General features: G+C 40.5%; 2 protein-coding genes across 2 annotated transcripts in view; one reads left to right on the top strand and one right to left on the bottom strand.

The window, feature by feature from the left end:
- Positions 1-17,438, top strand: part of CYYR1 (cysteine and tyrosine rich 1) — a 111,610-nt gene that overhangs the window by 39,452 nt on the left and 54,720 nt on the right. The gene's annotated exons all lie outside the window — the stretch shown is intronic.
- LOC145712433 (uncharacterized) overlaps positions 1-17,438 on the bottom strand; it is a 450,501-nt gene that overhangs the window by 31,297 nt on the left and 401,766 nt on the right. Inside the window, exons 7-9 of the mRNA XM_081790145.1 lie at positions 10,737-10,805; positions 7,166-9,124; positions 1,560-1,643 (exon numbers count right to left, since the gene is read on the bottom strand). The gene's annotated coding sequence lies outside the window, so the exon portion shown is untranslated. The remainder of the gene's footprint in view (positions 1-1,559; positions 1,644-7,165; positions 9,125-10,736; positions 10,806-17,438) is intronic.

The following is a 17,438-nucleotide window of genomic DNA, read 5'->3' on the forward strand; positions in this document are numbered from 1 at the left end:
ATTCTTTGAAATGGGAGTAGTCCTATTTTCCTTGCAAGCGTAAAGAGTAACATTAATTGTTTAAGAGTTATGCAAGCAGCCATATGGTAACTGTCAAGTTCCTAGCAGGAAGCAGCACACTCAAAGGGGAGATTGGAGAGAGTTTAATAAAAGGATCTTTCATAAAGGTGCAGATGGGGAGTGGAGAAACCAAGAAAAGATGGTGCAATGTTCTAGGCTATCAACAGCTGAGAGCCTTTCCCAATCTCTAAGACTGAGAGGGACAAGGAAAGAGAGTAGTTACCCAAGTCCAGACAGAGTACCTGTATGAAAAGGACCTCCCACCAGAGCTATGGCTATCCCTGGAAGGCAGCCAACTGACTGGAGGGATAGCCATAGCGTCCTAGGACTCATTCTCCTGTTCCTTTCAACCTCCAATCCCCCCTATCCAGTTTGGCCAAACCCAAGCATACGTCGGAAGGCAAGTTGGTGTATTGGCACAGTTGTTATGGGTCAGCCTTCCTGACTATTGAGCAAGACGGAGAGGGCTGGAAGGTGGGTCAGGAGGGATAAGAAAATATCCAGTATATTAACACAGAGTAGAGACGGAATGCATGGCCACCGACTCTGAAGCTGAGTGTGATAAAGTAAGAAAGCGGTGACTCCTATTCATTGATTCACTCATTTAACATTAGCCCTTTATTCAGCCCCCATCCTGTAAAAGGATTCTCCTAGGTCCTGAGCATACAAAGAAATAAAGCATGATTTCTGCCTACAAGGAGTTGTAATGGGGCAATCAGACAAGTAAATAAGCAACTGACAACACATCATAGTGATATTAGTGAAATATTGACAACGTATTTTACAAGGTCATTCTTTTGAGATTCTGGTTGACAAATTCCTTACACTGATTTGAGACACATGCCGACAGAGTGCCAGAAATACTGGTGAATAGCATGACAGGTGTGCTTACAGCTCCATGTACTTAGAATTTGCTACTAAATTTTATATTATTTGAATCAGTCTTAGAGCAAATACATCTGAGTTTTAAATTCTTCAAACCTTCTAGGCCTTTTGCCGTGAGAGAGTAAGTGGCTTTGGCTGGTTATGTTCCATGACCAGTGTTTGCTAACATTCACTTTTGCAATTGGTCCCCTCTCAGAACCAATCCCAAGCATCGCACACAAAATACACACACACACACACACACACACACACACACACACACACACACACCCTGCTACCACCACCACCACCACCAATGACAACAGCGACAGCCTAGTTGATGTTTTGTCATGACCAGTTCTGGCACACGCTGCATGCCGTGTGGCCGAAGTGACAGGGTACTCAACTTCTATACCAGTAAAATTCCTCCATTAACAACACATAACTTGATGGCGGCAGAAAACGATCGTGCGGGCTGATTATGAAGAGCTGAATTCCATAAGCATTTCTCAGCTCCGACGACTTTTACAACACACAAATACAAGCAGATTGACCGACCTAAGCTTCACAGTGTACGTCAAATGATATGGTGTGGGTTTGTTAGTCTCCAATGGAAGATCTGTTCATGTACTCACCATCATTGTAGAGCTGTTGACCAATACATGGTCGTATTCCTGAAGATATCTATACCAGTGTTGTGCCATAACTCATCATTGTCACTAGAAAAAATGGGATGGGTGCAGTAACCTAAAACTGTCAAGAAAGGAGTCCTCATGGGTATTTACCCAAAGAAAATGAAAACACTAACTCGAAAAGATACATTCACCCCTATGTTTATTGCAGCATTGTTTACAATAGCCAAGATATGGACGCAACCTAAGTGTCCAGAGATAGATGAATGGATAAAGATGTAGTGTGTATATACAATATGTGCAACGGAATATTACTCAGCAACAAAAAAGAATGTTGCCATTTGCAACAGCATGGCCGGACCTATGGTATTTTGCTTACTGGAATAAGTCAGACAGAGAAAGGCAGTTACTGTGTGATTTCAATCATATGTGGACTCTAAAAAAAAAAAAAAAAAACCAAATGAACAAAGAAAAAGCAGAAATAGGCCCATAAATACAGAGAACAAACTGGTGGTTGCCACAGGGGCAGTGGTGGGGGGTGGGCAAAATGGATGAAGGCGAGTAGAAGGTTACGGAATGAATGAATCAAAAGGATGAAAGTTACGGCGCAGGGAACATAGTCAGTGGTTTTGTAACGTCATGGCATGGTGACAGATGGTAGCGACATTGGCAGTGAGTACAACATACAGGATAGAGAAGGTGAATCACTGTGTTGTATACCTGAAACTAATGTAACATTGTGTGTCGATACTATACTTCAAGAAAAAATTAATTTTAATTTTTCTTAACATTTATTCATTTTTGAGAGTGAGAGAGACAGAGTATGAGCGGGGGAGGGGCAGAGAGACAGAGGGAGACACAGAATCCGAAGCCGGCTCCAGGCTCAGAGCTGTCAGCACAGGGCCCGACGCGGGGCTCGAACCCATGAACCGCGAGATCATGACCTGAGCCGAAGTCGGACGCTCAACCGACTGAGCCACCCAGGCGCCCCAAAAAATTAATTTAAAAAAAAAGCAAGGATCTTCCAAAGATCTTTTGCTTCCTTGTTTTGAAGACCCATTATTACCAAAGGGCTAAGAGCTAACTCCCTCCAAATATACCTCTGCTCCTCAATCATTCTAGCAAACAGCTTAAGTGCTTAATCACGTAAAATCCAGTAGCACTGAACCACAGTGACCTCTGTCAAAAACAACATCACCTGCAGCTGATAATTTTAAATTAAGTAAAATAGAGACTGGTGGTATTGTCCCTGACGGTCGCAAGCTGTGTCTCCCTGTGCCTTCAGGATCTTGTGTCTTTTTGTGCCACACTGTCAGTCCAGCCAGCCTCCGGGTCTGCAGTAGTGTGCCCTGATTCCCAGCCCGCGCCAACGGCTGCTGCTGGCTCCAGCAAAACCGTGTTCTGTATACATTTCACCCATTTGAAGCAAAGCCGAGAGTGATCATTTGTATTCTAAGATTCAGTTCGAAGTTGTGGTTATCTGTTTTCTTCACGCATTTTATGCTTTACAAATGTAATGCATAACACTCATTAATTCAATATATGAATTACATGTGTGTGTTCCATATTAATACATGACTCAACCTATAAAAGGTCATTTGTATCCAGTTTATCAGAAGCTCATTTATTTCATGAAACTCTTGTACCTTTCTAAAACGATGCAAAAGGAGCATATGTAACAAAATCTGATGTGACACAGAATGGGCTTTGAACTCAGTAAGTAGACTTCTATTCAAATCGCACATTTGCCGCTTACTCACCAGGTGACTTTAGACAACTTAGTAAACCCCTCTGAGCCTTACTGTCTTTGTATGGCCAGTGGCAATGACAATACACAACTATTGGATTGTTGTGAGAAATAAGCAAAATGAGTAAAGTAGCTTTGTAAAACATAGAGAGGAAGGACTCAGTATTTTAATTTCTTTATGTCCCTTTGTTTGCTATTAATAACGGACGAGGTGTGTGTGAAATAGATACCAAACCAACAAAACTTTATGGTTTAGCCTGCCTGTCCCAGAAAACCTGTGTTGAAAAGGCTCATGAGAGATTTATTTGAATGTGCTTCCTTCTCTTACACACTTTCTTGTCTGACGGCCACAGATACTCAGTAACCGAGCTCCTCAATAACAAGGCAAATTGATTTCCAATTCGGACATTTCTTCCGATTATATAAATAAAGATACCATCTCAGTAGATTGAACTGAATCTTAGATTTTATTTTCACATTTTCCCCCATTTTAGGGTCTTTCCAACAAATTTCTAGCAAATGCTATTTACAGGAATTTCTAAAAAGAGACCAAAGGCTTTTAATTGTAAACCTTTTGAGCTAAAAGCAGAAATTCAGTAACTAACAAAATGGTAACATGTTGGCTCAAAATTAATATTTCTATTTCTCTTCTGCCAAAATGGTTTGCTTCTTTTTGATTGATAGTTAACCATATTTCTACCGGAGCATTTCCAGATTTTTAAGTTTTTCCTTTACCCTTTCTTTATAGAATTGCTAAAGTTTATTTCTTGACATTTCTGTATGATGTTTTCATAAAACAGTCCACTCCTTTGTCTAACTATATTTTGTCTGAGCTTTTTTTTTTAAAAAAAGGTAACAATAATGCCTTAATATTCATTACCTCAGACTTCGTAAAATATCGTATTTCTAAAGACACAACAGGTGAACAGAACCTCTGATCGCTGAGGTGTTACATTATTTGAACAAAATATTCTCGGGGACCTATGCGAGATTCTGATACCCAAAACCTGAATTTAGCTTTGAATTTGGCAGTGGAGCTCTTAGTAAAATAGCAGTGCTCCGGAGGAGCTGAGCTTTCTTTATGTATGATTCATCTGGCCATATTCATGCAAACTAAAAGAAATGTACAGAGACAGCAACGAAATGGAATACGTTCATCCCAACATAAGCCAGTTATACTTGATGAAAGTGGGAACCATTCAACAATCAAGTAACTGGGGCGCCTGGGTGGCTCAGTTGGTTAAGCATCTGACTTCGGCTCCAGTCATGATCTCATGGTTCGTGGGTTCAAGCCCCGCGTCCGACTCTGCTGACAGCTCAGAGCCTGGAGCCTGCTTCAGATTCTGTGTCTCCCTCTGTCCCTACCCCACTCATGCTCTGTTTCTCTCTCTCTCTCTCTCAAAAATAAAGAAACATAAAAAAAATTTTAAAGTGAAAGATTTCTAAATTCGTGGATAATATAAAGAACTACTATTAGATATTCTTTTTTGGTTGACTTTCTAACCTTCGAGGTTTATACAGCATTCCTTGAGAAAAGTAACAGTGGTTTGACTTTAATTTGTTATGTAACTTGGGTTATGCTACATAATTAAAATATAATGAGCTTACGGAACTTCATGCCTGAAAAAAAATTAAAAACCGTAATATTTTAGAAGTTGTGCTTGCAGCTTATTGACAGGAAACACTTGTTTTGGTAATATTTTGGCCTGTGGACAAAGAAAAGTAGGAAGCTGGCAGTGCTCCTGGCCTTTGCTCTGGCTTTAATTTGCTTCAAGTGTCCAAATGCCCTTCTCTATGTTTCCTGGACAGAAGAAAGTTATGTGAGGGCAGCCTTTCCTTGACTTCTGATCATTCATGTCATAAACACAATATTTGCAAGAAAAATAAAAAACAATAGAAGTGTCCAGAGCTTCTTCACTGAAGGAGTCAACTTTCTTTACTGTCTAATTCATTGCAAGCGATTGACTTGAACTCTTGGCTTATGTTGTGCACGGAAAGGAATGCCTTCGCTCAGATTTTTGAGAATTAACAGGGCCGCAGTGCTTGGAGGACATGGGATTTGTTCTCTAGATGGGGTTCCTGAATCTTAAAATGCCTCACCTTCCTGTCTCCTTTGATATCTAGAACCCTGAAGTAAGGACAAGAGTTCCGACACCACTTTAAAGATGCAAACAAACAAACAAAACCAAGAGTCACAGAGGTGACGTGTTTCCCATAAGGCTCCTACAGTCACTTAGTTAAAACAGAGTTGTAGTAGTGGGCTCAAAAAGAAGATGGGAGAAAAAGAAATAGAAATATACAGACGTTAGTCAGGATGTTCATCAGGGCTGAGGCCTCTGGAGAATGATTTGATTTGTATTTTATTGTAAATGGCCACTCACTTTCATGTGGAGTCCGGATTGTAAGGGGCGAGAGAGAAAGCAGGGACCCCAGTTCAGAGCCACTTTGGGGAACAAGAGAGAGGAAGATGATTGTGATCCTTCTATAGGCTACGATAAAAAAGAAATTTCTATAAATAAAAAAAAAATAGGGACAAGAATATCTATTCTATTACTAATTCAAGATTTTTTTTTCCAGGAGCTTCCTGGTATTTTTGGTCTGGCCTCATCTTATCCACCAGAGTCAGATTTCTAAACTAATTCGATTCTCTCTCTCCTCTATCTGACACCTTCAATACTTTTTCCTCACCTTACATATGCAACTCCAAACTCTTAGGATGGTCCCAAGGCTCTTTGGAGCCTGGCCTCATCTTTCCAGACTTCCTTTCAGCCAAGCTCTCCACCCCTGTCCCCCAAGCCTGTGTTCTCACAAAACTGAATGGTCACGCTTTCATACCTGTTGTTCTTTGTGCCCAGAACACTCTAACTTTCTTCCTGGCCTAGAAAAGCATAGTCATCTTCCCAGTGCCAATAACCCAGATCTTTTCTGGGAAATCAGTTATCCCAGGGATAAAACCACCATTGAATTCATTTCCCTAATAATGTTTTTCACAATATATGCTCAATAGCTGTGTCTCCATCTCTCCCAATAGACTGTGAGATTCTCAAGGTCAAGAACCTGGTCTTTTTATCTTTTCTCATCATTGTATCCCTCAGTGTATGGTAGGGGCTCATCAGTGCTGATTGAAATAAATTAAGGTCTGTCTCATTATAAAAAAATAATGACAGGTAAAATAAAATATTTTCTCTAGAAAATCAAGATGTGAAAGCAAAAGGTCCATTTTGATCAAAACAAAACTAAATTTTGTGAGCAATCAAACTGTACATAAATTGAGAGTATTCTTCTGATATATAAATAACCCTTAAAAAGTACCATCTGTGCATTTTTCCACGTCAGTGTTTTTTTAAGTTTTTTTTTTTTTCCAAAGAGGGGTGATGTCACAGGTTCCTTTAAGAGTGTGATAAAAACTGTTGGATCATTTCACAAATTCATATGAACACACAACTTTGCAAATAATTTTGGAGGCTTTCAAGCCCACTAAAATCCCCTCATGGGATAGATCAAGACTAGGTGAAAGTATCTTCTGTAAGCTTTTAAAAATATATGGTAAATCTTCTCTATAGTTGGAATATTGCTCACATTGCCAACTGTTACTGCTCTCATAATGTGTCAATGTGCTAATAACTAAAGGTGAAATATTATGTTGTAGGCAGCATATCGTTTTGACAAAATATCACATAGAACATTACAACATCAGTATAAAACTATGTGGATTTTCATTCCAGATAGAATTCATTTGCAAATGATCACAGTGTAACCTTTTCAATCCGTACCACCACAGATCCTTTCCTGAAGGGCAAAACAGCTAACAAGGAGCTCCAAAAAGAGAGAGACAGAGAGAGAGAAACATTTGAAATCCCACCTTAATCAGCTAAAGAAATTAGTTGAATTCTTCCCAAATGTGAGCAAATATTTTATTCTCTCTCTTCCTGTTTTTTTTTTCTTTGCTTTTAATTCAGAAGCTATGTCACAGATGAGCTATGAGTAGGTATAACAGAATGTATAGCGTGTATCCAGGACTGATTTTGTTGATCATTCTCTTTGGGACGAGATACACTCAAGAGTTCAACAGAGGTAGCAGTCCCATCAAGGATTGTTTAAAAAAAAAAAAATGATGGCAATATTATCACTTGGTCAAAATTAAAACAAATTAACGGAGGCCATTATTAGCTATTATTGATTGATGTGAATTTGAATGTTCCTTTCGGGTAAGTTAGTCCTGATGGTTCTTATGGGAGTTTGTGTGAAGTTGGTGTCCATTCATTGTACCACCTGCTCACAAAATGTAAGAATTAAAAAACATACCCGGGCATTTCTCGAGGTGAAATGTATTGGCAGAGCTGTATCTATCTAAATAGATTTCTTTAGCATATGTATAAAGTCGTTTCAGTCTGGGCTAGCTAGCATCGGTAACTTAACTCATGGAGAACCAAGGTCGCTGATTTCATCTCTGAAAAATACCTCTCACCTGGATTACTGCCATTGCCTCCTAGTTCTCTTTCTCAGGTTAACCTCATTCCTGACCGTCTCTTGTCAGCCCAGCAACCGGAGGGATTCCTTCCAAAACCCAGTTTTGGATCATGTCACTCCTCTGCTCGGAACCCTTTAGCAGCACCCTATGTCCATGTAGAGTAAGAGCCAAAGTTCTTAAATGGTCTCCCAGTCCCTCTGGACCTGACCTGCTAACCTCTGACCTCATCTCCTACCATTTTCCCCCTGCGGCACTCTCCCTCAGCTACGCTGACCTCCTTGCTTGACTGAGACCCAAATTATTCTCCTTCTCTGGTGGCTGTGCCATCTGCTTGGAGTGCCCTTTTCCAGGTGTTCGCCTGGCCAACTCTTTCACTGCCTTCAAGTCGTTGTATCTCAACTCTCTTGTATCCCTTCCTCTGATCCTCCTTATCCTGCTGACTTATCCTTTTATTCCTTGTAGAATTTAGTATCTTCTGACAATATTTGTACTTTGTTATGTTTATTGCCTGTTCCTCCACTCCTTCCAAAATGTAATCTCTTCAAGGACAAGTGTCTTAATAATGTATTCCAAATATCTCAAATAGTACTTGGCACATGGTAGGCTCTCAATAAATATTTGTTGAATCAAATGAATGAATTGATTACTATACAGCCTAAGATTTACATATTAATTCATTCTGAAGATACAACAATGAATAAGAAGACAGGATCCTGTACAAAAACTAACCGATGTTGTCTCTACCATTAGGATCTATGTTAAACTGTTTGCCACTGACCACAGACAGCCCTGAGTAAAGGAACAGGGATGGTTCTACCACATCTATTCAATTTTGGGAGAAAAGACATCTGTTGCAAGGATTTCAATGATACTTCAAGAATGTAAATTACTGCCTAATTTTTGAACTCAGAGTGAGGCATGATCCTGAGCCCTTTCCCATTCTTAAGGTAATCAGTTGGTGTAAAGCTAAATCCTACCATTTGTTGGTATGTCAGCAGGCTGAACTTTAGGAGGATAATAGTCTGAGAGCCTCGTAAAACACGGATGTACAAGGAGTAAAGTAGCATAATTTCTTCTTTTCATAATGAGATTAAAACAATAGCTTCAAAAACTAGTGTCCTAGACAACCATGCTGGGTGTCTAAGTCTGAATCTCAGACGATTGCAGATGTAGGACCAGACACGTCTCAGCATTGCCTTCCCAAATGCTCAGAGAGTGGCACCAACATCTTCAGCCAGCTGTGTGCAGTCAGCATAGGTGCTGTGACACCAAGATTCATGATCTTGTCGGCCAAGACTTCAAGGGCCACGTGAGAGGAACACTGACAATCCTTATCCTCTATCCAGTTTGCTGTAACAGAATACCATACTGGGTAGCTTCAACAATCGACATTTATTTCTTCTAGCTCTAGGAAGTCTAGACTTCTAGGGAAGTCTAAAATCAGTTAGCATGGTTGAGTGCTTGGTCCGGCCCCTGTTTCTGATTTAGAGACAGCTGCTTTCTTTCTCCACTGGAGGCGGGGGTGGGGTGGGGGGAGAGAGACCAAGCTCATAAGTGGACTAATCCCATCATGGGGGCTCTACCTTCTTGACCCCATCTAAATGTAATTGTTTCTCAAAGGCCCCACCTTCACATATATTGCACTGAGATTAGGTCTTCAACATACGAATCTTGAGGGGACACAAATACTCAATTCGTAATAGTCCCCAAGAAATATCTGTGGAAATTTTCCGGGGCTCCTAGAGATTTAATGAAGAATTGTCTGGTCTGTGTCAAGTCCTGGGATTTGCTACGCCTTCTCTACCCACCTTCATCTTACTTTTGCCAATATGTCTGATACCTCATCCACTTGAGTCTTCTTTTAGAGAAAAAAATAAAGAAGGAAATATTTTAATATGAACTGAATATATCTAAATGGGCGACTAAGTTTTCTGCTACATTTTTCTTTCAGTAGCAAGCCATTTCTAGGAAATAATTAGGTTTATCTGACAGCAGTACTTGAAAGATTAGAAGTAATACCATATTAAAACTGCATATAACATGAAAAGTAAAAAAAAAAAATGGATTCTAGAAAGAATCAGCTTAGATAATCCTATACAGGGTGTTCTATTTCTTTCTTATAATTCACTTTATTTGATAGGTACATTATTTTTAGCCTTAATCGTAGTCAATATTATAATTGGTTAGATTATCCTAGTGAATTCTTCAATCCTGGCTAAACATTTCTTTTATTATTCCATAGAATCCCTTCATTACTTGCTGGCTTGTAGAATAATCTTCATATTAAGTTAAGCAAAGAATTTTAAAGCAATATCCTTAAAGTATTTAACACATTCTAGAGGCCAATATAAGTGGCTTTAAGTTTTATGTATATTAAGCCATAATATTGTCTATTTACACAGACAATTTAAAATGATTGCATTTTGGGAGGCCTCTATCAAAACGAGGGAGCTTATCCAGCAGAAACCATCAGATATTCTCTCATTAATATTTTTCAGGTGCAGTTTCCAGAAGAATATATTTTATATTTTCAGCTTTAGTAATAGTTAACTTTCTTATAATAACTGCACACTCAAGATTATTTTTTTCATAATTTAGGACAACCCTAAATGGTTGTCCATCAATAAATGCATTAATATTTATCAAATGAGAAAAAAATACCGTTTAATATGCTTTTAAAATGTTCTAAATATAAGTCTTTCAAGGGGTCCCTGTGAACTATCAGACTGTTACAATGATGTAAATTATACAATAAAAGAAATTATACAGTTATTTAAATAGCACTTCTTAGAAGAATACACGATCAGAGGAAGAATACTCGAATCAGTATTTTTGTTAAAGACTTTGAAAAACAGATTGTATGCCAATAGGCCTGTATATCCTACTGGTAGTGAAAAGTACTTTTAGACTCAGATCCTTGCATTGGCTTTGGAACTGGTATAAAATGAAAAGCCTTAGTTACCTTCAATATACCGTCGTCTTCCATTTCATACAACTGCTTCTTTGAAAGAATTCCAGTGACCGGAAAGAACTGTATTAATTGAAAAGAACCAAGTCAAACATAAGGTGAGTGTGGGAACAAACCTCCGAGGGAAAAAATGCCCACATTGAGGAGCCTAAGAAAGTGAAATTTCGTGTGTACATTGTTCTTTAATACATTTTTGAACACTTTTTGTATGAATGCCATTCTAAGGCACTGTTGCTGGGGTGGGGGGTGGGGGGTGGACAAAAAGATGTAAACAAACTCTAAAGCTCCTGGAGCTTATATGCAACTATTATTTCAGATTAAGGATAGAGCCATATAAATGGCATAGAAAGAAATGTCTATCAGAGTGGAGGAAAGAAAGAGATACCATTTCTGCATAAAGAGATCAAGGAGGGTTTTATTGAGGGAACATTTAACATGCAGGGAACGAGGTGTACCAGGGTTAATTGGAAGACGGTGAGTACCCAGGGGGACTGAGCAAACTAAAATGAATCTGGAAATGGAATTTGGACATGTTTCTGAAAATGACTTGGAAGGCCAGAAATCCAAAGCACCTGACCACAGCAACCAATATGTTTTTAGATTTTTTCGTGTGCAGGTTGGCACATGAGACACAGAGTACCCATGAGTGAGTTGTGAGTTTGAGTTCAATGGGCCAGTAATAAAAGAGACAAATATCTGTGCTCTCACATTTACCATGTTGAACTGTAAAAAGACCGTTTTGTCATTTCTCTATCTGCATTATTCATTTAATAGATATTTATTGAAAAAGTGTGACGGGCAATGGTAGGTAGCAGGGGGAATTGGTGTGGCTTCATTTATGGCTGCCTTCTTACCTCAGCTCCACTAATAATCTCTAAGCCACAGTTTCTTCTTCTGTAAAATGGGGATATGCTGCTTCCTTGCAGCTCTTATGCATGTCAAATGAGGTATTGTAAGTAAAAGCCTTATCAAGGCCTGACGTGTGGTTAGGGCTCATTTAATTCTCTCTACCCTGGCCTTTCCCAGGCTTTGCTCTCCCCCTCCCTCTGCGTCTCTTGTCTTCCCCCACTGCTAGAGCCACTTAAGCCTTCTTTATAGATTTCTCTGCTCCATAAATCTCAGAATTAAATCCAAACCTAAGCAAGAATAATTTAAGGAGTCCTTACACAATATTTGGGACTCAGCTCCAGTCATTGTCTTGGTAGTAGCCTAGCTCTGACCTTGAGTGTGTTTCTGTCTTTGGACTTTTGCCCAGTCACCTCTTTACAACTCCGGTCTTTCTAAGACCCGGCTGCTATTTTCTCCTGGCCAAACGCCACAGCCTCACTTTATCCCCTTTTTTATTGGCTCTGTTGCCCTGGACCCCGGTCTGGTGAATGGAATCTCACTACTTATTGAATGTTGCCGATGTTTAGGGCCTGTCTGTTCTTCGGTGTATTTGCCTGCTTCTGGGTTGGGTCCTGGGCTTGTGCCCTTCCAAGATTTTGTTTGTTTTTATGGAACTGAGCCACCCCTCCCCATAGCAGCTTTATTAGAGCACTGACTTGGGTCTTTTGCCATGCCACTGGAATTTCCTTGGACACTGCAACTAAGGAAATACGTGATTGCCCGTGTGCAGAGGCCTGGATGGATGCTGGCATTTGTCCCTCAGTCGACCGGGATCGTCACCAGGCCTGTCCATACCCACACCATTCGTAAAGGTACAAAGGGAACCTAAGGCAAGTCCTTACACTCAAGGATTGCAGGACAAAGTAGGAGAAATGACACAAGAGTATGACTAAGTAGAGTGCAGGGCAAGATACGGTAAGTGTGTCAGAGAAGATCAAGACACTGCGAATTCACAGAAGCGAGGAATCCTATCAGGTAGACGCATTTCTGAGCTGCCAGGTTCAAAGTGACATCTGAGCTGGGATTTCAGGTTGGATATCAACAGACAGATGAAGCTACACAGATGTCAACACACAGCTACAACATGGAAGCAACATAAAAAGCTGCAGGGTACCGAGGAAAGAGTAAGTAGTGGGTGGGAAGGCTGGAGAGAATCTGGTCTGGGCCTAGCTTATGGAAAATCTTAAATGCCTAAGCTCGAGAAAAAGCACTTAAAGGGATGAGTATTAGAGATCAGGTGTAGTAGACAGCCACACAGGCTAGGTACCACTCAACCCCAGGAGGTCCCATTTGCATAGTGGGGGCTGGCAAACTTCTGTTTTATTTGGCCAGACAGTCAATATTTGAGGCTTTGCAGACCATGTGGTCTGTGTTGCAACTGCTCAAATCTGCCTTTGCAGCCAAAAGAAGGCACAGACAGCATACAAACAAATGAGTATAGATGTGCTCCAATAAAACCTTGTTTATGGACACTGAAATTTGAGTTTCACAGCATATTATTATTTTGATTGGTTTCAACCATTTAAAAATGTAAAAAAAAGGGGGGACGCCTGGGTGGCTCCCTCAGTTGAGCATCCGACTTCAGCTCGGGTCATGATTTCATGGTTTGTGACTTCAAGCTCCGCATCGGGCTCTCTGCTGTCAGTACAGAGCCCCCTTTGGATCCTCTGCCCCCCTCTCACTTTACCCCTTCCCCGCTCATGCCCTCTCTTTCAAAATTAATAAACAGTTTTTTAATATAAAAGATGTTTTAAGGGGCGCCTGGGTGGCTCAGTCGGTTAAGCGTCTGACTTCAACTCAGGTCACGATCTCGCAGTCTGTGAGTTCGAGCCCCGCGTCGGGCTCTGGGCTGACGGCTCAGAGCCCGGAGCCTGCTTCCGATTCTGTGTCTCCCTCTCTCTCTGCCCCTCCCCCATTCATGCTCTGTCTCTCTCTGTCTCAAAAATAAATAAACGTTAAGAAAACAGATGTTTTTAGCTAATAAGCATACAAAATAGGCAGCAGACCAGATTTGGCCCATAGGTTATTATTTGCCGACCTCAATCTAGACTCCATGTGAATGATACTCCTGGAATTAAGATACAGGCCATGATTGAAAACCATTGATGGCATTTATTAAAGACAAGCACGATACTGTCAAATCTGAATAAGAAAGAGATTAGTAAGAAGAGAGAGATAAGAGATCATAGTTCAAGCTGTGTGTATCTGTGTTTGTGTGTGCACGTGCGCTATTTTGGACACAGTTTTTAACTGCCATGTAGAAAGTTCCTTCTGATTCGGACTGTTTATTTTTCTATACTCTCTATTCCAAAGTGTCCACACAATGTATGGTCATCAACTTGGAACTGTGACCAGCTCTGTGAATGTCTTTTATCCACGAGAGCAGCAGAAGTGTTTCAAGAGAAGAAAAAGAATCATTCTCGAGGTTGTAATCTTCGTGGGAGGTGGGAAGCAACCCAAACCCTTGAGTCAAGGCAATAGTACATAGAAGTTGTTAGCAAAAGGAAACAAAGGAGCATTCGCTTGGCAATAGCCCGGACCTATTTTATCATAGCGTCACATAAAACATCCCATAAAATTCACTCCCTGTGCTTTCTGTTACGCTCCATTTTAAAAGCCAGCACTTGGCCATGTGTCAGAAATCTTGGTTCGGTGACCTTCTGCTTCAGAAGGCTTTATCTCATTGTTGATATGCTATCTGCATTCCAGCACGTGGCCGTGGGTATCTATTTGCAGCTGGCTTTATTGGATCCATTTCTTTTGTTCGTCACCGTAGAGTTAGGTGGGCCAATGACCAGGCAGAAAAATTCCATGACAAAGTTCAATTAGCAGATTTTTTATGTGGATTTTTGTGGGTTGGTTACCACAGTACTGACTGGTTCCTGGACTCTAATATTTTAGGCTGTAACCGATCTGTGACCTTTCAATGACCATATAGGTGTTCCTAATGTTTCGTGTGTGTATAATACTATTACTAGCAGCAAGAAACGTTTTCTGAACTAGAATCATAGGGGGAGCTTCTGTGGAGGCCCATCTGTTTAATGTAGGAAATACTCGTCTATCAGACATAGATACATGCAGGCAGAATGAGCTTTCTCAGAAAATAAATGGCAGGCTGAGTTAAAAAGAAGCTCTCTATAGGGACAGTTTGTCACTTTAAAACAGGTGACTTGGACTCTTTCTGTCATGATGCTGTAGATTTCACTGAGTTTTCCAGAGAACCCAAAGCATATTTTAATAGTAGAATTCACACGTTTGAGTATTTTGCATGACATCTATTTATAAGATTACGCCTGCTATTGATGACATTTTTTGCATACGGAAAAATGATCAATAATCATGATTATCATTATTACCATTAAAATTTCACCATCACGAGCAATCTTGAGGTGACTTACAAAATAACTACATGTACGTTCAGTACCGTTTGATGTCTGACAACAAATATACTCATTAATTAGCCAAATCTGTAAAAATTGGTGTCTTTAAAAGACTGATATCGCCTCAAATACATGGTAATGAAATTTTTCAAATAGCTGACAGTTAGCCAGTATTATACCCTGTCCTAACTACACATCCATCCTTGGAACATAGGGTCGGCTTTGTGGCCTAGACGCTCTCTAGCAACAGAGCATCAGATACCACAAGAGCCGCCAAACTTGTGTTTTGGGTAATCTTTAACGTTTAACATATATCATAATTTCCTTTGCATTTTCTTCATACTCCGTACATAGAAAATACACCAGTGCCGATACGTAAACAGCTCCTTACTTCGCTGCTTAGGCATCTCAGCCGTTAAGCAAGCAAGACTGGACATGGTACCGTTGTTTACGGCTCTAACAATGTTGATGTAGAACAGCATAATTCGTTATATCTCATCCAGACAGGCTTTCTAGGTTTCATACTGCATTATTTATGTACTCGCATTTGAACAGTCGCCTAAATACGGTAATTCTGCTTGCAGACTTTTGTAGCGGAAACTAAAAAGTCTCGCTAATACAAGCAGGGTAGGTATTATTTTCCCCATTTGGTGGATTTGAAAACTGAGACCCAGAGGTAATGATTGATTTACTCAAGGCAACATGGGTAGTGACTGGTTCAACAAGATCTATGCTCAGCTCTGCTGGATCCTACTCCTGTGCTCTCTCCATCTTAAGGAAGCCATTCCAAAGCTGGCTGTTGTGCGAAACTTGAGAAGTGCTCACCAATGCCCAGGGTTCCTTTCCTTGAAGGGCCCTTAGAAGACTACACTTCCCAACCAGTCCTCTTATAGTTAAGTGGGACCATGGAACTAGCTGACCATTGGACCATGAGCAGAAGTGATGTATGTCACTTCTGGCCTGAGTTATGTAAAAGACTCTGTGGGACCTTTCAACACAATCTCCTTCCTTTTGGGGGCAAGCATGGAGGCCATATGTTGACCGATTGGGGCCATGAGCTACAATGAGCCTGGACTCCTGAGTCACTGCATGGAGGAGAGCCATCATGGTTAGTCACCTGACTTAAACAGACTTTGAGGAAGAAAGAAGCTATCTCAGTTAAGCCACTGAGTTTTGGGCTCGTGAGTCAAGGCAGCACAAGCTCAGCCTATTCTACTAAAACCCATCTAGATCCTCTCTACAGATGCTATCAACAGATGCTATCACCATTATCTCCCGCTATGATGTTGGGAGGGAGTACAAAAATTATACTTTGGCACTACTGAGAAAATAAAGCAGAAGGTAATATCAGGGTGCCTGGGTGGCTCAGTCGGTTAAGTGTCAGGTCATGATCTCACAGTTCGCGAGTTTGAGCCCTGGGTCGGGCTCTGTGCTGGCAGCATGGAACCTGGATTCTGTGTCTCCCTTTCTCTCTGCCCCTACCTCACTCACTCTCTCTCTCTCTCTCAAAAATAAATAAACATTTTTTTAAAAAAAAGAAGGTAATAGGGATTGGTAAAAAAATTAGCTGCCACAATTTAAAATCAATGGTCAAGGAAGGACTCACTTAAAAGATAACATTTGACCAATAAGTCAAAACCATGCAGATAAATCTGCAGGAAACACATTATCAGCAAAAGGGAATGGTCACGTTTCTGACATTTGAGGAATAGCAAAGAGGCCAGTGTAGCTGGAATACAGTGACTGGGGGAAGACAGTAATGAGAAATGGAGTCAGAGAGTTAAGGAGAAAGAGGCACATCATGGACAGCTTTGTGGGCTGTCATAAGGACTTTGGCTCTTACTCTGAGGGAAAGCAGAAACCACCGGGAAGTGTAGTGACATAGTTTAATTTATATTTTTAAAAGATTGTTTGCTAAAAGCCTATTTATGACGTTAAACAGTTATTTACATTGGATGATGTTGTTGCAATACAACCCTGATTTCAGGATGTGGGGTTTGGATACATGACTAATTCACACCAAACCGACGCTGGTGGTGTTAACTCACACTGCAAATTATATGGATGACAATCAGACCTCTATCAAGGTTCCCAGTGACACCCTAGACTACAGTGCCCTTATTTGAAACACTTGCCATAAAGCTATCAAAGAAATCCTTGCAAGAGTCCTTATTCTCCTGAACCTCCACTGTAAATCATCAAAAATACTTGCATATAATTTCAAACCAGCACTTTGAAGCACTGAAACCAGCGCTTGAAGTGTCCTAGGCAATGACAGAATGAAGACATTAATCTTCCAAACTCTTTGCTTTGTCATTTCCATCTGGATATTCAAAAGACACTTTTCGGCTCAGTGTCTCCCAAAATAGAACCATTCTCCACTCGCACCAGTCTACTACTCCAGAACCTAGGCCCACTGGATTCCTGG

The sequence above is a fragment of the Panthera onca genome, chromosome C2 (genome assembly GCF_046562875.1).
Source record: "Panthera onca isolate mPanOnc1 chromosome C2, mPanOnc1 haplotype 2, whole genome shotgun sequence".
In the NCBI taxonomy this organism is placed as follows: domain Eukaryota; kingdom Metazoa; phylum Chordata; class Mammalia; order Carnivora; family Felidae; genus Panthera; species Panthera onca.